Genomic DNA, 21,099 nt, shown 5'->3' with positions numbered 1-21,099 from the left:
CCTATGATATCCGTACACCCGGAATACATATGCGTCGCCTGATTTCTGCTGAAACACCCGCACTCTCAGGACATGGATCCATTTGTTTCATGGGGGCTGAAATTCCAGGAAATGAAACCAACCCCAATGTGCACTTTACTGTCTGTCTCTTTTGCTCTTAGTACACTTTGGCAGATCTACGTGCCTTTGTTATAGGCTTCTTACATTTCTTCTCTACGTAGCGTAGAATATGGCATTCCTTCATCCTGTCGGAAGACATACAAGTCTACATCACGGACTAGGAATCCATTTGATTCCAAATCGGCATTTGGGTTAGGTCACGATATGCTCTTATGAATCAATATTTACGAATATGAATGCACGCCTCTGATTTCCGAAGACAAGTGTGCTGAGTACATGCAAGCCGCGATACTGGGTCGATGCGTGCTGAATGATCCTTGACATCACCTTGAGTATTTTCTTTTGAATAATCATGATTCCCTTGGTAGATGTCAGCCAACCGTACCCTTTTGGTGCTTGTTTGTTGGTCTGATTCTTGGTTGGTCTGCTTCTTGCTTGTTTTGCAAACACGTCAGGCCATGCAGCTCTCCTTTCGCTTCAAACAGAGAGTCCAATAAGCTGATTCACTTAAGAGAGTGCTTCCAATCACCTATGATTTCCTGCTTCCCTCTCCCATCTTTAGGGTTTTGATGTCCTCCTTGCCTTCTTCTTGTTTCTTCTTTGCCACTCATGCTCTTCTTGCATTTCCAATAATGGTTTTCTTCTTTCCATTTCATCTTGCTGCTTTTCTATTCAGGGGAGTATTCTCAACCTTCCTTTTAGAAGAAGTTTTGAACTGCTGAATTCTTTTAAGATTTGCCGGTCTGTGGAATTCTCTAGCTCTGCCGTTATTAGAAACGGTGGTCATGGGGCATAGGCTACCCTAGGTGGCCGCATTTGGCCATTCAGGATATCGTCTGTGTCCTGGCACTCCTCCCTGTCCTGCAATATTGCTGCCGAGATATCAGCTGAAACCCCTCTGGAGGTTCCCTTGTGACTATGTTGTTTCCTCCAGGTGCATTTTAAATCACTGGGATATTCGTGAACTTTGTTGATTTGAATCATACAGCTGCTGGTAGGTCTATTGGGATTCCACCTCCTTTGGATGCTGTGTAATCCCTGAATTCGCATAGATGATTCTTTCTTGGCTTTCAGCACGTTTCAGTCTGATTTTTCTACAGATACATTTTCAGACAGTTGTTGTTTCTTTATCTCTTGCTTTTCCATCTGGGACTCTTATGAACTCTAGTCTTTCATGCCCTGTCTTAACCCAGGATTCAACAGCAATGTTTCATTGGTTTGCACTTGCTTTCCTATGTCTGCTTCTGACCGAGGGATTTCTGTTCCCCTGTCTTCACAGTCATTCACGCGTCCCTCTGCATTATCTAGTCTGCTAAGGGCTGAATTTTGGCCCTGATATGATCACATCCATTGAGTTTTCTGATATTTTTTGGCTCGTCTTTAGACTTTCTCTTCCCCTTTTCTGATATTCTGCCTTTTGTGATTCTGAGACAATGTTGTTCTTCAGGGTTTTCCAGACCTCCAATTTCAACACTTGGTCTGGATAGCGTTTTGCAGTCTAGTTGTTTGAAAGCTTATCTTCTGGGCCTTCAATATCTTTGGAACTGAAAATGGTACTTCCTGTTTCTTTTACTGTACTTCTTCATCTCTACTGGTCAGGTAATATCAGGTATCTAATGTAGACTTCTGGGGCTTTGTTAAGTGAAAATTTTAGACTCTTGTCTCTACGCAATTCCATGGGATTTCTGTGAGGACAACTTCTCCTAGACATTGATGCCATATTCTGTTCCTGTGTGTGTTGTCTGGTATATCTCCAATTGCTGGTGTTGCATTTGTTGTGATGAACATCCCATACTATTTCGATTAGCATAACTTCATTTCGATTACGCATATCTCACAATTCTGAAAGTGCGCAGGACACTTCCTCCTGTGGAAATGAGGCTTCTAAAGGTTCTCAGCTCTGCATTCTGCTCTATGTCATTTTGGAGTGTTTAAAAAAAAGCAAACTGAGAGTGCGCTTGTGCTTTGTAGTGCCACGGGAATGTCCCAATGAAAGCAGTTCTTCCCAGAGCTTCTCTGTCTACTGAAACACCAGTGGAAGCTCATCCATGGATGTCACACATCAGGGCCTGCTGGAATGATCCCGCAGACCTACCTTGGTGTCCTCGGTGCCGTACCGTGCCGGTGCCATCCAAAATGTAGCATCCGCTTTTGGGAGATAGTGCTGAAGGAAATGCTTCCTCTTCTCACGCTGTGGACTTGGACCACCCTTCCTTGGCCTCTCATCCTTGTGGCACGGGTGCACGAAGGCAACCACAGAGCTGTTGCGCATCCTGTGCCTCAAACCAAACCATAATCCCAGCCCAGGTTATGAATGTAGCAGATCCTAAGGCTTTTCATTCTGATTTCAAACCCAAGGCCCCCTGGATCCCTCAGACCAGATGCACGATAGCTCTGATTCAGCCCCACACGTGCTCTATTGGCAAGATGCCCAATTGGTCCCTGGTCCTGCAGATGCACTGGGTGTGGCCATGGGACATATCGGTAATCTCAACCGCGCGACCAGTGTGGTTGCTTTATCATTGGTACACAGTTCGGTTTGCTCTCTTGATTCGACCCACCACATCCCACAATGCACTCCAGATCCCTGAGACTCAGCGTGTGCCATCATCCGTAGCCCAATCCCTCACTGACCGTTGCCTCTGCTACCTCAAATTTGGCAGCTCGCATCTTGGTCTCAGAATCAACTGTGGGGATATTTTGCGCTGGATTCTTTGAGTTCTGTCAGCCAAGCATCTGCTGTGCACTCTTGTAAATCTCAGCACATCACCTTCAATCCCATGTCTCCTGTCCGCTTGAGAGTGTGCGTCCAAGGTAAACAGAGTTTCACCCTTGTTGCTCCATCACCAGGGGTCAGACCCTGCACTGGTTTCCATTCCCTGCTTTGCCTTCTCCTGCTTCCAGGTGTCCTGAGGCCTCATCCTGTCTTTGGATGTAACAGGCCTCTCTTCGGCAATTGTCCTGTGCCAAGGGCTGGGTGAGTGGATGTTTCCATTGCTCTGTACATGGGAGCGAGTGAGTGCAGGTTGCACTTCTTCTCTGCCAACTGGGCATCGATGAATCAACACTATCCAGATACATTTCACAGAAATGTGATATTTGCTTAGCTCTTTGTTTCTATACAGCCTTGGTGGGAGGGATTGTCCGAAGACACCTGTTTTGACAGTGTGTTGATATCTCATTTGCAGTCTTTAAGAAGTTTAACAGAATTCATTTACATGTTTTGGGAGTATACGAAAATGAAGTTATTTTTTGAAACACACTGTATCGACCTAGAAGCCAGACTTGTCAATTTTCTTAACATTTTGTCAACTCTACGGAAAACCTAGACAGATAGAATGCAATCTAGCAGTCCAATCTTTTAAAGGGGTCATGTCAGCTCTTTTCGGTTGAAGTTTCCGAAACCAACAGGAACCATGAAATAACTATTGGAAACATGAAATAACCCCCAACCTTGGATACACTTGTGCATGTGGTGCCCTTTACTCCCAGTGACACCTACTGGCCAATGTTGGCATTTCAAGGGGTAACATCCCTCTCTAGGAAAATACAAGAGGAAACAAACCAAATATATACATTGAGGTTTGAATCCAAAAGCACCTAGAGGCATTATAGCTAGGACAACCCTGCTGCAGTTATGCTAGTCTATTGAGAACCAGGTGTTCTTCTATCAGTGATGAGAACGATTAATCATCCGATCATGTTGGGTAAAGCCATTTAACGCAACCAAGTCTGCACCCCCATGATATAGTGCCCCCGGGGGCTTGACTCAAATGAAAGACGATCCACATAAGCTGTTTCTTTAATGTCATTGGCGACTTTTACAGTACAGTTCAATTTCTTACTTATACTATTTACCTATACTGTCTTGAAAAACTGAGGCCTAATACAGATTCAAGTTCAGTCAAAGATTCCCCTCACTTACCACACTCCTTTCACCCCAGGGAAGACATAAACACAACATTTGCTGAATCTTTCCGAAGGCCATCGTTTCTAGGTGTGAGCTAAGTATTCAATTCCTATCGATTTCAGCCGAGACTATTTGACCTTTAAGGAGTTCACTGTTGTTCACAGAGTGTGAAGCTGGAGGAACTCTGATTCTAGGAGGGGCTTGCTCTTCTCGTAATGGCTTCGTTGCAGCTCAGGTACTGATCCTTCAAAATGGATGCCTGAGTGGAGGGGAGGGAAGGGCATGTGCTTGCTAGCTAGGCCCAAACCTGGGAAAAGGCTTACCTGGGCTTGGTGAATTCTGGTCTGTATGTCTTGGAAATGCCCCTTGGGGCGTGTGGATTCTCACGACCTATTCCGAGAACAGGAGCGTTTTGATCATCTCTGCCATCTCTTCTCTTGCAGATGTCAGGGACCTTGGACACGTTCTTGGAGAAAAGAATTGAGGAACTTCCTCAAGTCCACGTTGGCACTCCGTATGTTTCTGCCAGTATCAGCGAGGTTCAATAAGTCTCATGAATGTCTTTTGAGCCTGGTATCCTCTACAGCTGTCTCCCCGCAAGTATTCTCCATTGTAGCAGAACATCTCTCATCCATGTGTTCGCATCTCTCCTCAATCCGTGCAGCCAACTTTTTGGCCTACTCCCTTCTTGTCTCCCATAAAGTCGACTTCTACATGACTGGGCAAGTCTGAAAGCACCTCGTTGCCTCACCAGTAAGCTGGTGACAGGCAGATCTTCCACTATCTGCCCTTTCAGGTTCTTTAAACTGACCCGTGAACTCAGGTCTTTGGGCAGCAGCAGTATCTCGAACTGACACAGCTTCCCGGACCAAACACCTAAGCAAAGCTTCACAGAGGGAGGCAGCCCAAACTTCAAACTGATCCACCCACAGATCTCTGCCCGGTTACCTTGGATCCACCAGCCACCACAAGCTTCGCGGTACACACCAATATTCCACCTGGAATCCAACCGATATCTGCCATCCACAATGGATGCTGCATCTTGTCAATGTTTGGGGGAGGGGCTGTATCCGACGAGAGGTTCCTAATTTACATGTGATTCGACCCACTAGAGTCCCATGTGCCTTTGTTCTTCCCTCTTTCCTTTTGTTGAGATCTGTATGCCCAGTACTAAAGGAGGGAATTGTGTCCATTTTCAGTTGATGGTTTCACACTTTTTTTAACTTTCTAACACTGCACAGTACACAGAGACCCATTAAAGGAAACTTATGTTCCTGTAACGTCTGTACGCCCTTAATACATATCCGTCGTTTGATTTGTGCTTAAACACCCGCACTCTCTGGACATGGATCCATTTGTTTCATGGGGGCTTAATTTCCTAGAAATGAAACCAACCCCAATGTGGACTTTATTTCTGTCTCTTTTGCTCTTAGTACACTTTTGCAGAGCTACTTTTCTTTGTTTTAGGCGTATGCCATTTCCTCTCTACGTAGGGTAATATATGTAATTCATTCATCCTGTTGTAAGACTTGCAAGACTATATCACCGACTAGGAACCCATTTGATTCCAAATTGGCATTTAGTTTAGGTCACGATATGCTCTTATGAATCAATAATGAAGAATAGAAATGCATGCCTCTGATTTCCGATTACAAGTGTACTGAATACATGCAAGCCGCGATACTGGGTCGATGCGTGCTGAATGATCCTTGACATCACCTTGGGTATTTTCTTTTGAATAATCATGCTTCCCTTGGGAAATGTCAGCCAACCGTACCCTTTGATGCTTCCTTAATTGTGTGATTCTTTGTTGGTCTGCTTCTCGCTTGTTTTGCAAACACGTCAAGACATGCATCTCTCCATATGCTTCAAACAGAGAGTCATATAAACTGATTCACTTAAGATAGTGCTTCCAATCACATACGATTTCCTGCTTCCCTCTCCCATCTTTAGGATTTTGATGTCCTCCTTTCCTTCTCCTTGTTTCTTCTTTGCCACTCATTCTCTTCTTGCATTTCCAATAATGGTTTTCTTCTTTCCATTTCATCTTGCTGCTTTTTATTTCAGGGGATAATTCTCAACCTATCTTTTAGGATATGTTTCGAACTGCTGAATTCTTTTAAGATTTGTTGGTCTGTGGCATTCTCTAGCTCTGACGTTATTAAAAATGACGGCCATGTGGCATAGTTTTCCATAGATGGCAGTATTTTGCCATTCAGGCTATGGTCTATGTCCTGGCACTCCTCCCTGTCCTGCAATATTGCTGCCGAGATATCAGCTAAAATCCCTCTGGAGGTTCTCTTGTGACTATGTTGCTATCCTCCAGGTGCAATTTAAATTACTGGGATGCTCATGAACTTTGTTGATTTGAATCATACAGCTGCTGGTAATTCTATTGGAATTCCAACTCATTTGGATGCTGTGTACTTCCTGAATTCGCATAAATGATTCTTTGTTGGCTTTCAGAAAGTTTCAGTCTGATTTTCCTACAGATAAATTCTCATACATTTTTTGTTTCTTTATCTCTTGCTTTTCAATCTGGGAATCATATGAATCCTAGTCTTTTATGCTTTTCCTTACACCAGGATTCAACAGCAATATTTTCATTGGTTTGCACTTGCTTTCCTATATCTGCTTCTGCCCGAGGGATTTCTATTACCCTGTCTTCACAGTCATTCACGCGTCCATCTGCATTACCTAGTCTGCTTAGGACTGAATTTTAGCCCTGAGAGTATCTGATCCATTGAGTTTCCTGATATTATTTGGCTCGTTTTTGCACTTTCTCTTGCCCTCTTCTGGTATTCTGCCTTTTGTGATTTTGAGACACTGTTGTTCTTCAGTGTTTCCCTCACCTCCATTTTCGATACTTGCTCTGGATAGCGTACTGTAGTCTAGATCATTGAAAGCTTATCTTTTGGGCCTTCAATATCTTTGGAACTGAAAATGGTAATTCCTTTTTCTTTTACTGTTCTTCTTCGTCTCTTCTGGTCAGGTAATATCAGGTATCTAATGTAGACTTTTAGAGCTTTGTTTAGTAAATATTTTAGACTCTTGGCTCTATGCAATTCCATGGGATTTCTGTGAGGACAATTTTTCCTAGACATTGATGCCATGTCCTGTTCCTGTGTGTGTTGACTGGTAAATCTCCAATTGCTTGTGTTACCTTTGTTGTGATGAACAACCCATTCTATTTCGATTAGCATATCCTCATTTTGATTACGCTTATTTCACAATTCTGAAAGTAGAGAGGACACTTCCTCTTGTTGAAATGAAGCTTCTAAATGTTCTCAGCTCTGCATTCTGCTCTGTGTCATTTTGGAGTGTTTCCAAAACAGCAAACTGGGACTGAGATTGTGCTTTTTAGTGCCACGGGAATGTCCCAATGAAACCAGTTCTTCCCAGAGCTTCTCTGTCTACAGAAACACCAGTGGAAGCTCATCCATGGATGTCACACATCAGGGCCTGCTGGAATGATCCCGCAGACCTACCTTGGTGTCCTCGGTGCCGTACCGTGCCGGTGCCATCCAAAATGTAGCATCCGCTTTTGGGAGATAGTGCTGAAGGAAATGCTTCCTCTTCTCACGCTGTGGACTTGGACCACTCTTCCTTGTCCTCTCATCCTTGTGGCACGGGTGCACGAAGGCAACCACAGAGCTGTTGCGCATCCTGTGCCTCAAACCAAACCATAATCCCAGCCCAGGTTATGAATGTAGCAGATCCTAAGGCTTTTCATTCTGATTTCAAACCCTAGGCTCCCTGGATCCTTCACACCAGATACAGTATATCACTGATTCAGCCCCACAAGTGCTGTATTGGCAAAATGCCATAAAGATCACTGGTCCTGCAGATGCACTGTGTGTGGCCATGGGACATATCGATAATCTCAACCGCGCACGCCAGTGTGGCTGCTTTCTCATTGGAGTCACAGGTCGGTTTGCTCTCTTGATAGGACCCACCACATCCCACAATGCACTCCAGATCCCTGAGACTCACCATGTGCCATCATCGGTAGCCCATTCCCTACCTGACCGCTGCCTCTGCTACCTCAAATTTGGCAGCTCGTATCTTGGTCTCAGAATCAAATGTGGGGATATTTTGCCTTGCTTTCTTTGAGTTCTATCAGCCAAGCATCTGCTGTGCACTCTTGTAAATCTCAGCACATCACCTTCAATCCCATGTCTCCTGTCCGCTTGAGAGTGTGCGTCCAAGGTAAACAGAGTTTCACCCTTGTTGCTCCATCACCAGGGGTCAGACCCTGCACTGGTTTCCATTCCCTGCTTTGCCTTCTCCTCCTTCCAGGTGTCCTGAGGCCTCATCCTGTCTTTGGAAGTAACAGGCCTCTCTTCGGCAATTGTCCTGTGCCAAGGGCTGGGTGAGTGGATGTTTCCATTGCTCTGTACATGGGAGCGAGTGAGTGCAGGTTGCACTTCTTCTCTGCCAACTGGGCATCGATGAATCAACACTATCCAGATACATTTCACAGAAATGTGATATTTGCTTAGCTCTTTGTTTCTATACAGCCTTGGTGGGAGGGATTGTCCGAAGACACCTGTTTTGACAGTGTGTTGATATCTCATTTGCAGTCTTTAAGAAGTTTAACAGAATTCATTTACATGTTTTGGGAGTATACGAAAATGAAGTTATTTTTTGAAACACACTGTATCGACCTAGAAGCCAGACTTGTCAATTTTGGTAACATTTTGTCAGCTCTTCGGAAAACCTAGACAGAAAGAATGCAAACTTCCAGTCCAAACTCTTAAAGGGGTCATGTCAGCTCTTTACGGTTGAAGCCTCCGAAACCAACAGGAACCATGAAATAACTATTGGAAACATGAAATAACCCCCAACCTTGGATACACTTGTGCATGTGGTGCCCTTTACTCCCAGTGACACCTACTGGCCAATGTTGGCATTTCAAGGGGTAACATCCCTCTCTAGGAAAATACAAGAGGAAACAAACCAAATATATACATTGAGGTTTGAATCCAAAAGCACCTAGAGGCATTATAGCTAGGACAACCCTGCTGCAGTTATGCTAGTCTATTGAGAACCAGGTGTTCTTCTATCAGTGATGAGAACGATTAATCATCCGATCATGTTGGGTAAAGCCATTTAACGCAACCAAGTCTGCACCCCCATGATATAGTGCCCCCGGGGGCTTGACTCAATTGAAAGACGATCCACAGAAGCTGTGTCTTTAATGTCATTGGCGACTTTGACAGTACAGTTCACTTTCTGACATGTACTATTTACCTATACTGTCTTGAAAAACTGAGGCCTAATACAGATTCAAGTTCAGTCAAAGATTCCCCTCACTTACCACACTCCCTTCACCCCAGGGAAGACATAAACACAACATTTGCTGAATCTAGCGGAAGGCCATCGTTTCTAGGTGTGAGCTAAGTATTCAATTCCTATCGATTTCAGCCGAGACTATTTGACCTTTAAGGAGTTCACTGTTGTTCACAGAGTGTGAAGCTGGAGGAAGTCTGATTCTAGGAGGGGCTTGCTCTTCTCGTAATGGCTTCATTGCAGCTCAGGTACTGATCCTTCAAAATGGATGCCTGAGTGGAGGGGAGGGAAGGGCAAGTGCTTGCTAGCTAGGCCCAAACCTGGGAAAAGGCTTACCTGGGCTTGGTGAATTCTGGTCTGAATGGCTTGGGAATGCCCCTTGGGACGTGTGGATTCTCACGACCTCTTCCAAGAACAGGAGCGTTTTGATCATCTCTGCCATCTCTTCTCTTGCAGATGTCAGGGACCTTGGACCCGTTCTTGGAGAAGAGAATTGAGGAACTTCCTCAAGTCCACGTTGGCACTCCGTATGTTTCTGCCAGTATCAGCGAGGATCAATAGGTCTCATGAATGTCTTTTGAGCCTGGTATCCTCTACAGCTGTCTCCACGCCAGTATTCTCCATTGTAGCAGAACATCTCTCATCCATGTGTTCGCATCTCTCCTCAATCCGTGCAGCCAGCTTTTCGCCCAGCTTCTCTTCGTGTCTCCCCTAAAGTCGACTTCACCAGGACTGGGCAAGTCTGAAAGTACCTCGGAGCCTCACCAGTAAGCTGATGACAGGCAGATCTTCCACTGTTTGCTCTGAAAGGTTCTGGAAACTGACCTGTGAACTCAGGTCTTTGGGCAGCAGCAGTATCTCGAACTTACACAGCTTCCCGGACCAAACACCTAAGCCAAGCTCCACAGAGGGCGGCAGCCCCTCCATCACACTGATCCACCCACAGAACTCTGCCCGGTTACCTAGGATCCAACAGCCACAACAAGCCTCGCGGTACACACCAACATTCCACCTGGAATCCAACCGGTAACTGCCATCCCCAATGGCTGCTGCATCTTGTCAGTGTTGGGGGAGGGGCTGCATCCGACGAGAGGTGCCTAAGGTAAATGTGATTCTACCCACTAGCGTCCCATGGGCCTTTCTTCTTCCCTCTTTCCTTTTGTTCAGATCTGTATGCACAGTACCAATGGAGGGAAGTGGGTCCCTTTTTAGTTGATGGTTTCACATGTCTTTAAACTTTCTAACAGTTCACAGTACACAGAGACCCTCTAAAGGAGACTTATGTTCCTATGATATCCGTACACCCGGAATACATATGCGTCGCCTGATTTCTGCTGAAACACCCGCACTCTCAGGACATGGATCCATTTGTTTCATGGGGGCTGAAATTCCAGGAAATGAAACCAACCCCAATGTGCACTTTACTGTCTGTCTCTTTTGCTCTTAGTACACTTTGGCAGATCTACGTGCCTTTGTTATAGGCTTCTTACATTTCTTCTCTACGTAGCGTAGAATATGGCATTCCTTCATCCTGTCGGAAGACATACAAGTCTACATCACGGACTAGGAATCCATTTGATTCCAAATCGGCATTTGGGTTAGGTCACGATATGCTCTTATGAATCAATATTTACGAATATGAATGCACGCCTCTGATTTCCGAAGACAAGTGTGCTGAGTACATGCAAGCCGCGATACTGGGTCGATGCGTGCTGAATGATCCTTGACATCACCTTGAGTATTTTCTTTTGAATAATCATGATTCCCTTGGTAGATGTCAGCCAACCGTACCCTTTTGGTGCTTGTTTGTTGGTCTGATTCTTGGTTGGTCTGCTTCTTGCTTGTTTTGCAAACACGTCAGGCCATGCAGCTCTCCTTTCGCTTCAAACAGAGAGTCCAATAAGCTGATTCACTTAAGAGAGTGCTTCCAATCACCTATGATTTCCTGCTTCCCTCTCCCATCTTTAGGGTTTTGATGTCCTCCTTGCCTTCTTCTTGTTTCTTCTTTGCCACTCATGCTCTTCTTGCATTTCCAATAATGGTTTTCTTCTTTCCATTTCATCTTGCTGCTTTTCTATTCAGGGGAGTATTCTCAACCTTCCTTTTAGAAGAAGTTTTGAACTGCGGAATTCTTTTAAGATTTGCCGGTCTGTGGAATTCTCTAGCTCTGCCGTTATTAGAAACGGTGGTCATGGGGCATAGGCTACCCTAGGTGGCCGCATTTGGCCATTCAGGATATGGTCTGTGTCCTGGCACTCCTCCCTGTCCTGCAATATTGCTGCCGAGATATCAGCTGAAACCCCTCTGGAGGTTCCCTTGTGACTATGTTGTTTCCTCCAGGTGCATTTTAAATCACTGGGATATTCGTGAACTTTGTTGATTTGAATCATACAGCTGCTGGTAGGTCTATTGGGATTCCACCTCCTTTGGATGCTGTGTAATCCCTGAATTCGCATAGATGATTCTTTCTTGGCTTTCAGCACGTTTCAGTCTGATTTTTCTACAGATACATTTTCAGACAGTTGTTGTTTCTTTATCTCTTGCTTTTCCATCTGGGACTCTTATGAACTCTAGTCTTTCATGCCCTGTCTTAACCCAGGATTCAACAGCAATGTTTCATTGGTTTGCACTTGCTTTCCTATGTCTGCTTCTGACCGAGGGATTTCTGTTCCCCTGTCTTCACAGTCATTCACGCGTCCCTCTGCATTATCTAGTCTGCTAAGGGCTGAATTTTGGCCCTGATATGATCACATCCATTGAGTTTTCTGATATTTTTTGGCTCGTCTTTAGACTTTCTCTTCCCCTTTTCTGATATTCTGCCTTTTGTGATTCTGAGACAATGTTGTTCTTCAGGGTTTTCCAGACCTCCAATTTCAACACTTGGTCTGGATAGCGTTTTGCAGTCTAGTTGTTTGAAAGCTTATCTTCTGGGCCTTCAATATCTTTGGAACTGAAAATGGTACTTCCTGTTTCTTTTACTGTACTTCTTCATCTCTACTGGTCAGGTAATATCAGGTATCTAATGTAGACTTCTAGGGCTTTGTTAAGTGAAAATTTTAGACTCTTGTCTCTACGCAATTCCATGGGATTTCTGTGAGGACAACTTCTCCTAGACATTGATGCCATATTCTGTTCCTGTGTGTGTTGTCTGGTATATCTCCAATTGCTGGTGTTGCATTTGTTGTGATGAACATCCCATACTATTTCGATTAGCATAACTTCATTTCGATTACGCATATCTCACAATTCTGAAAGTGCGCAGGACACTTCCTCTTGTGGAAATGAGGCTTCTAAAGGTTCTCAGCTCTGCATTCTGCTCTATGTCATTTTGGAGTGTTTAAAAAAAGCAAACTGAGAGTGCGCTTGTGCTTTGTAGTGCCACGGGAATGTCCCAATGAAAGCAGTTCTTCCCAGTGCTTCTCTGTCTACTGAAACACCAGTGGAAGCTCATCCATGGATGTCACACATCAGGGCCTGCTGGAATGATCCCGCAGACCTACCTTGGTGTCCTCGGTGCCGTACCGTGCCGGTGCCATCCAAAATGTAGCATCCGCTTTTGGGAGATAGTGCTGAAGGAAATGCTTCCTCTTCTCACGCTGTGGACTTGGACCACTCTTCCTTGGCCTCTCATCCTTGTGGCACGGGTGCACGAAGGCAACCACAGAGCTGTTGCGCATCCTATGCCTCAAACCAAACCATAATCCCAGCCCAGGTTATGAATGTAGCAGATCCTAAGGCTTTTCATTCTGATTTCAAACCCAAGGTCCCCTGGATCCCTCAGACCAGATGCACGATAGCTCTGATTCAGCCCCACACGTGCTCTATTGGCAAGATGCCCAATTGGTCCCTGGTCCTGCAGATGCACTGGGTGTGGCCATGGGACATATCGGTAATCTCAACCGCGCGACCAGTGTGGTTGCTTTATCATTGGTACACAGTTCGGTTTGCTCTCTTGATTCGACCCACCACATCCCACAATGCACTCCAGATCCCTGAGAATCAGCGTGAGACATCATCCGTAGCCCTATCCCTCACTGAACGTTGCCTCTGCTACCTCAAATTTGGCAGCTCGCATCTTGGTCTCAGAATCAACTGTGGGGATATTTTGCGCTGGTTTCTTTGAGTTCTGTCAGCCAAGCATCTGCTGTGCACTCTTGTAAATCTCAGCACATCACCTTCAATCCCATGTCTCCTGTCTGCTTGAGAGTGTGCGTCCAAGGTAAACAGAGTTTCACCCTTGTTGCTCCATCACCAGGGGTCAGACCCTGCACTGGTTTCCATTCCCTGCTTTGCCTTCTCCTGCTTCCAGGTGTCCTGAGGCCTCATCCTGTCTTTGGAAGTAACAGGCCTCTCTTCGGCAATTGTCCTGTGCCAAGGGCTGGGTGAGTGGATGTTTCCATTGCTCTGTACATGGGAGCGAGTGAGTGCAGGTTGCACTTCTTCTCTGCCAACTGGGCATCGATGAATCAACACTATCCAGATACATTTCACAGAAATGTGATATTTGCTTAGCTCTTTGTTTCTATACAGCCTTGGTGGGAGGGATTGTCCGAAGACACCTGTTTTGACAGTGTGTTGATATCTCATTTGCAGTCTTTAAGAAGTTTAACAGAATTCATTTACATGTTTTGGGAGTATACGAAAATGAAGTTATTTTTTGAAACACACTGTATCGACCTAGAAGCCAGACTTGTCAATTTTGGTATCATTTTGTCAGCTCTACGGAAAACCTAGACAGAAAGAATGCAAACTTCCAGTCCAAACTCTTAAAGGGGTCATGTCAGCTCTTTACGGTTGAAGCCTCCGAAACCAACAGGAACCATGAAATAACTATTGGAAACATGAAATAACCCCCAACCTTGGATACACTTGTGCATGTGGTGCCCTTTACTCCCAGTGACACCTACTGGCCAATGTTGGCATTTCAAGGGGTAACATCCCTCTCTAGGAAAATACAAGAGGAAACAAACCAAATATATACATTGAGGTTTGAATCCAAAAGCACCTAGAGGCATTATAGCTAGGACAACCCTGCTGCAGTTATGCTAGTCTATTGAGAACCAGGTGTTCTTCTATCAGTGATGAGAACGATTAATCATCCGATCATGTTGGGTAAAGCCATTTAACGCAACCAAGTCTGCACCCCCATGATATAGTGCCCCCGGGGGCTTGACTCAATTGAAAGACGATCCACAGAAGCTGTGTCTTTAATGTCATTGGCGACTTTGACAGTACAGTTCACTTTCTGACATGTACTATTTACCTATACTGTCTTGAAAAACTGAGGCCTAATACAGATTCAAGTTCAGTCAAAGATTCCCCTCACTTACCACACTCCCTTCACCCCAGGGAAGACATAAACACAACATTTGCTGAATCTAGCGGAAGGCCATCGTTTCTAGGTGTGAGCTAAGTATTCAATTCCTATCGATTTCAGCCGAGACTATTTGACCTTTAAGGAGTTCACTGTTGTTCACAGAGTGTGAAGCTGGAGGAAGTCTGATTCTAGGAGGGGCTTGCTCTTCTCGTAATGGCTTCATTGCAGCTCAGGTACTGATCCTTCAAAATGGATGCCTGAGTGGAGGGGAGGGAAGGGCAAGTGCTTGCTAGCTAGGCCCAAACCTGGGAAAAGGCTTACCTGGGCTTGGTGAATTCTGGTCTGAATGGCTTGGGAATGCCCCTTGGGACGTGTGGATTCTCACGACCTCTTCCAAGAACAGGAGCGTTTTGATCATCTCTGCCATCTCTTCTCTTGCAGATGTCAGGGACCTTGGACCCGTTCTTGGAGAAGAGAATTGAGGAACTTCCTCAAGTCCACGTTGGCACTCCGTATGTTTCTGCCAGTATCAGCGAGGATCAATAGGTCTCATGAATGTCTTTTGAGCCTGGCATCCTCTACAGCTGTCTCCACGCCAGTATTCTCCATTGTAGCAGAACATCTCTCATCCATGTGTTCGCATCTCTCCTCAATCCGTGCAGCCAGCTTTTCGCCCAGCTTCTCTTCGTGTCTCCCCTAAAGTCGACTTCACCAGGACTGGGCAAGTCTGAGAGTACCTCGGAGCCTCACCAGTAAGCTGATGACAGGCAGATCTTCCACTGTTTGCTCTGAAAGGTTCTGGAAACTGACCTGTGAACTCAGGTCTTTGGGCAGCAGCAGTATCTCGAACTTACACAGCTTCCCGGACCAAACACCTAAGCCAAGCTCCACAGAGGGCGGCAGCCCCTCCATCACACTGATCCACCCACAGAACTCTGCCCGGTTACCTAGGATCCAACAGCCACAACAAGCCTCGCGGTACACACCAACATTCCACCTGGAATCCAACCGGTAACTGCCATCCCCAATGGCTGCTGCATCTTGTCAGTGTTGGGGGAGGGGCTGCATCCGACGAGAGGTGCCTAAGGTAAATGTGATTCTACCCACTAGCGTCCCATGGGCCTTTCTTCTTCCCTCTTTCCTTTTGTTCAGATCTGTATGCACAGTACCAATGGAGGGAAGTGGGTCCCTTTTTAGTTGATGGTTTCACACGTCTTTAAACTTTCTAACAGTTCACAGTACACAGAGACCCTCTAAAGGAGACTTATGTTCCTATGATATCCGTACACCCGGAATACATATGCGTCGCCTGATTTCTGCTGAAACACCCGCACTCTCAGGACATGGATCCATTTGTTTCATGGGGGCTGAAATTCCAGGAAATGAAACCAACCCCAATGTGCACTTTACTGTCTGTCTCTTTTGCTCTTAGTACACTTTGGCAGATCTACGTGCCTTTGTTATAGGCTTCTTACATTTCTTCTCTACGTAGCGTAGAATATGGCATTCCTTCATCCTGTCGGAAGACATACAAGTCTACATCACGGACTAGGAATCCATTTGATTCCAAATCGGCATTTGGGTTAGGTCACGATATGCTCTTATGAATCAATATTTACGAATATGAATGCACGCCTCTGATTTCCGAAGACAAGTGTGCTGAGTACATGCAAGCCGCGATACTGGGTCGATGCGTGCTGAATGATCCTTGACATCACCTTGAGTATTTTCTTTTGAATAATCATGATTCCCTTGGTAGATGTCAGCCAACCGTACCCTTTTGGTGCTTGTTTGTTGGTTTGATTCTTGGTTGGTCTGCTTCTTGCTTGTTTTGCAAACACGTCAGGCCATGCAGCTCTCCTTTCGCTTCAAACAGAGAGTCCAATAAGCTGATTCACTTAAGAGAGTGCTTCCAATCACCTATGATTTCCTGCTTCCCTCTCCCATCTTTAGGGTTTTGATGTCCTCCTTGCCTTCTTCTTGTTTCTTCTTTGCCACTCATGCTCTTCTTGCATTTCCAATAATGGTTTTCTTCTTTCCATTTCATCTTGCTGCTTTTCTATTCAGGGGAGTATTCTCAACCTTCCTTTTAGAAGAAGTTTTGAACTGCGGAATTCTTTTAAGATTTGCCGGTCTGTGGAATTCTCTAGCTCTGCCGTTATTAGAAACGGTGGTCATGGGGCATAGGCTACCCTAGGTGGCCGCATTTGGCCATTCAGGATATGGTCTGTGTCCTGGCACTCCTCCCTGTCCTGCAATATTGCTGCCGAGATATCAGCTGAAACCCCTCTGGAGGTTCCCTTGTGACTATGTTGTTTCCTCCAGGTGCATTTTAAATCACTGGGATATTCGTGAACTTTGTTGATTTGAATCATACAGCTGCTGGTAGGTCTATTGGGATTCCACCTCCTTTGGATGCTGTGTAATCCCTGAATTCGCATAGATGATTCTTTCTTGGCTTTCAGCACGTTTCAGTCTGATTTTTCTACAGATACATTTTCAGACAGTTGTTGTTTCTTTATCTCTTGCTTTTCCATCTGGGACTCTTATGAACTCTAGTCTTTCATGCCCTGTCTTAACCCAGGATTCAACAGCAATTTTTCATTGGTTTGCACTTGCTTTCCTATGTCTGCTTCTGACCGAGGGATTTCTGTTCCCCTGTCTTCACAGTCATTCACGCGTCCCTCGGCATTATCTAGTCTGCTAAGGGCTGAATTTTGGCCCTGATATGATCACATCCATTGAGTTTTCTGATATTTTTTGGCTCGTCTTTAGACTTTCTCTTCCCCTTTTCTGATATTCTGCCTTTTGTGATTCTGAGACAATGTTGTTCTTCAGGGTTTTCCAGACCTCCAATTTCAACACTTGGTCTGGATAGCGTTTTGCAGTCTAGTTGTTTGAAAGCTTATCTTCTGGGCCTTCAATATCTTTGGAACTGAAAATGGTACTTCCTGTTTCTTTTACTGTACTTCTTCATCTCTACTGGTCAGGTAATATCAGGTATCTAATGTAGACTTCTAGGGCTTTGTTAAGTGAAAATTTTAGACTCTTGTCTCTACGCAATTCCATGGGATTTCTGTGAGGACAACTTCTCCTAGACATTGATGCCATATTCTGTTCCTGTGTGTGTTGTCTGGTATATCTCCAATTGCTGGTGTTGCATTTGTTGTGATGAACATCCCATACTATTTCGATTAGCATAACTTCATTTCGATTACGCATATCTCACAATTCTGAAAGTGCGCAGGACACTTCCTCTTGTGGAAATGAGGCTTCTAAAGGTTCTCAGCTCTGCATTCTGCTCTATGTCATTTTGGAGTGTTTAAAAAAAAGCAAACTGAGAGTGCGCTTGTGCTTTGTAGTGCCACGGGAATGTCCCAATGAAAGCAGTTCTCCCCAGAGATTCTCTGTCTACTGAAACACCAGTGGAAGCTCATCCATGGATGTCACACATCAGGGCCTGCTGGAATGATCCCGCAGACCTACCTTGGTGTCCTCGGTGCCGTACCGTGCCGGTGCCATCCAAAATGTAGCATCCGCTTTTGGGAGATAGTGCTGAAGGAAATGCTTCCTCTTCTCACGCTGTGGACTTGGACCACTCTTCCTTGGCCTCTCATCCTTGTGGCACGGGTGCACGAAGGCAACCACAGAGCTGTTGCGCATCCTGTGCCTCAAACCAAACCATAATCCCAGCCCAGGTTATGAATGTAGCAGATCCTAAGGCTTTTCATTGTGATTTCAAACCCAAGGCCCCCTGGATCCCTCAGACCAGATGCACGATAGCTCTGATTCAGCCCCACACGTGCTCTATTGGCAAGATGCCCAATTGGTCCCTGGTCCTGCAGATGCACTGGGTGTGGCCATGGGACATATCGGTAATCTCAACCGCGCGACCAGTGTGGTTGCTTTATCATTGGTACACAGTTCGGTTTGCTCTCTTGATTCGACCCACCACATCCCACAACGCACTCCAGATCCCTGAGACTCAGCGTGTGCCATCATCCGTAGCCCTATCCCTCACTGACCGTTGCCTCTGCTACCTCAAATTTGGCAGCTCGGATCTTGGTCTCAGAATCAACTGTGGGGATATTTTGCGCTGGTTTCTTTGAGTTCTGTCAGCCAAGCATCTGCTGTGCACTCTTGTAAATCTCAGCACATCACCTTCAATCCCATGTCTCCTGTCCGCTTGAGAGTGTGCGTCCAAGGTAAACAGAGTTTCACCCTTGTTGCTCCATCACCAGGGGTCAGACCCTGCACTGGTTTCCATTCCCTGCTTTGCCTTCTCCTGCTTCCAGGTGTCCTGAGGCCTCATCCTGTCTTTGGAAGTAACAGGCCTCTCTTCGGCAATTGTCCTGTGCCAAGGGCTGGGTGAGTGGATGTTTCCATTGCTCTGTACATGGGAGCGAGTGAGTGCAGGTTGCACTTCTTCTCTGCCAACTGGGCATCGATGAATCAACACTATCCAGATACATTTCACAGAAATGTGATATTTGCTTAGCTCTTTGTTTCTATACAGCCTTGGTGGGAGGGATTGTCCGAAGACACCTGTTTTGACAGTGTGTTGATATCTCATTTGCAGTCTTTAAGAAGTTTAACAGAATTCATTTACATGTTTTGGGAGTATACGAAAATGAAGTTATTTTTTGAAACACACTATATCGACCTAGAAGCCAGACTTGTCAATTTTCTTAACATTTTGTCAACTCTACGGAAAACCTATACAGATATAATGCAATCTAGCAGTCCAAACTTTTAAAGGGGTCATGTCAGCTCTTTTCGGTTGAAGTTTCTGAAACCAACAGGAACCATGAAATAACTATTGGAAAAATGAAATAACCCCCAACCTTGGATACACTTTTGCATGTGGTGCCCTTTACTCCCAGTGACACCTACTGGCCAATGTTGGCATTTGAAGGGGTAACATCCCTCTCTAGGAAAATATAAGAGGAAACTAACCAAATATATACATTGAGGTTTGAATCCAAAAGCACCTAGAGGCATTATAGCTAGGACAACCCTGCTGCAGTTATGCTAGTCTATTGAGAACCAGGTGTTCTTCTATCAGTAATGGAAGGATTAATCATCCGATCATGTTGGGTAAAGCCATTTAACGCAACCAAGTCTGCACCCCCATGATATAGTGCCCCCGGGGGCTTGACTCAAGTGAAAGACGATCCACATAAGCTGTTTCTTTAATGTCATTGGCGACTTTTACAGTACAGTTCATTTTCTTACTTATACTATTTACCTATACTGTCTTGAAAAACTGAGGCCTAATACAGATTCAAGTTCAGTCAAAGATTCCCCTCACTTACCACACTCCTTTCACCCCAGGGAAGACATAAACACAACATTTGCTGAATCTTTCCGAAGGCCATCGTTTCTAGGTGTGAGCTAAGTATTCAATTCCTATCTATTTCAGCCGAGACTATTTGACCTTTAAGGAGTTCACTGTTGTTCACAGAGTGTGAAGCTGGAGGAACTCTGATTCTAGGAGGGGCTTGCTCTTCTCGTAATGGCTTCGTTGCAGCTCAGGTACTGATCCTTCAAAATGAATGCCTGAGTGGAGGGGAGGGAAGGGCATGTGCTTGCTAGCTAGGCCCAAACCTGGGAAAAGGCTTACCTGGGCTTGGTGAATTCTGGTCTGAATCGCTTGGAAATGCCCCTTGGGGCGTGTGGATTCTCACGACCTATTCCGAGAACAGGAGCGTTTTGATCATCTCTGCCATCTCTTCTCTTGCAGATGTCAGGGACCTTGGACCCGTTCTTGGAGAAAAGAATTGAGGAACTTCCTCAAGTCCACGTTGGCACTCCGTATGTTTCTGCCAGTATCAGCGAGGTTCAATAAGTCTCATGAATGTCTTTTGAGCCTGGTATCCTCTACAGCTGTCTCCCCGCAAGTATTCTCCATTGTAGCAAAACATCTCTCATCCATGTGTTCGCATCTCTCCTCAATCCGTGCAGCCAACTTTTTGGCCTACTCCCTTCTTGTCTCCCATAAAGTCGACTTCTACATGACTGGGCAAGTCTGAAAGCACCTCGTTGCCTCACCAGTAAGCTGGTGACAGGCAGATCTTCCACTATCTGCCCTTTCAGGTTCTTTAAACTGACCCGTGAACTCAGGTCTTTGGGCAGCAGCAGTATCTCGAACTGACACAGCTTCCCGGACCAAACACCTAAGCAAAGCTTCACAGAGGGAGGCAGCCCAAACTTCAAACTGATCCACCCACAGATCTCTGCCCGGTTACCTTGGATCCACCAGCCACCACAAGCTTCGCGGTACACACCAATATTCCACCTGGAATCCAACCGATATCTGCCATCCACAATGGATGCTGCATCTTGTCAATGTTTGGGGGAGGGGCTGTATCCGACGAGAGGTTCCTAATTTACATGTGATTCGACCCACTAGAGTTCCATGTGCCTTTGTTCTTCCCTCTTTCCTTTTGTTGAGATCTGT

The 21,099-nt window shown here is 45.4% G+C and overlaps 2 long non-coding RNA genes across 2 annotated transcripts; both read left to right on the top strand.

The window, feature by feature from the left end:
• Positions 1–10,267: 10,267 nt before the first annotated feature.
• On the top strand, positions 10,268–15,289 carry LOC140694192 (uncharacterized). The gene is made up of 4 exons (XR_012069933.1): positions 10,268–10,424; positions 13,632–13,704; positions 14,760–14,872; positions 15,081–15,289. It is a non-coding gene; the product is annotated as an uncharacterized lncRNA (long non-coding RNA).
• A 347-nt stretch (positions 15,290–15,636) lies between these two features.
• On the top strand, positions 15,637–20,630 carry LOC140694190 (uncharacterized). Its single transcript, XR_012069931.1, has 3 exons — positions 15,637–15,726; positions 20,062–20,174; positions 20,383–20,630. It is a non-coding gene; the product is annotated as an uncharacterized lncRNA (long non-coding RNA).
• The last annotated feature ends 469 nt before the right edge of the window (positions 20,631–21,099 follow it).

The sequence above is a fragment of the Vicugna pacos genome, unplaced genomic scaffold (assembly GCF_048564905.1).
Source record: "Vicugna pacos unplaced genomic scaffold, VicPac4 scaffold_20, whole genome shotgun sequence".
Taxonomy (NCBI): domain Eukaryota; kingdom Metazoa; phylum Chordata; class Mammalia; order Artiodactyla; family Camelidae; genus Vicugna; species Vicugna pacos.
The sequence above is the reverse complement of the archived record's forward strand: the minus strand, read 5'-3'. Positions and strand labels throughout refer to the sequence as shown.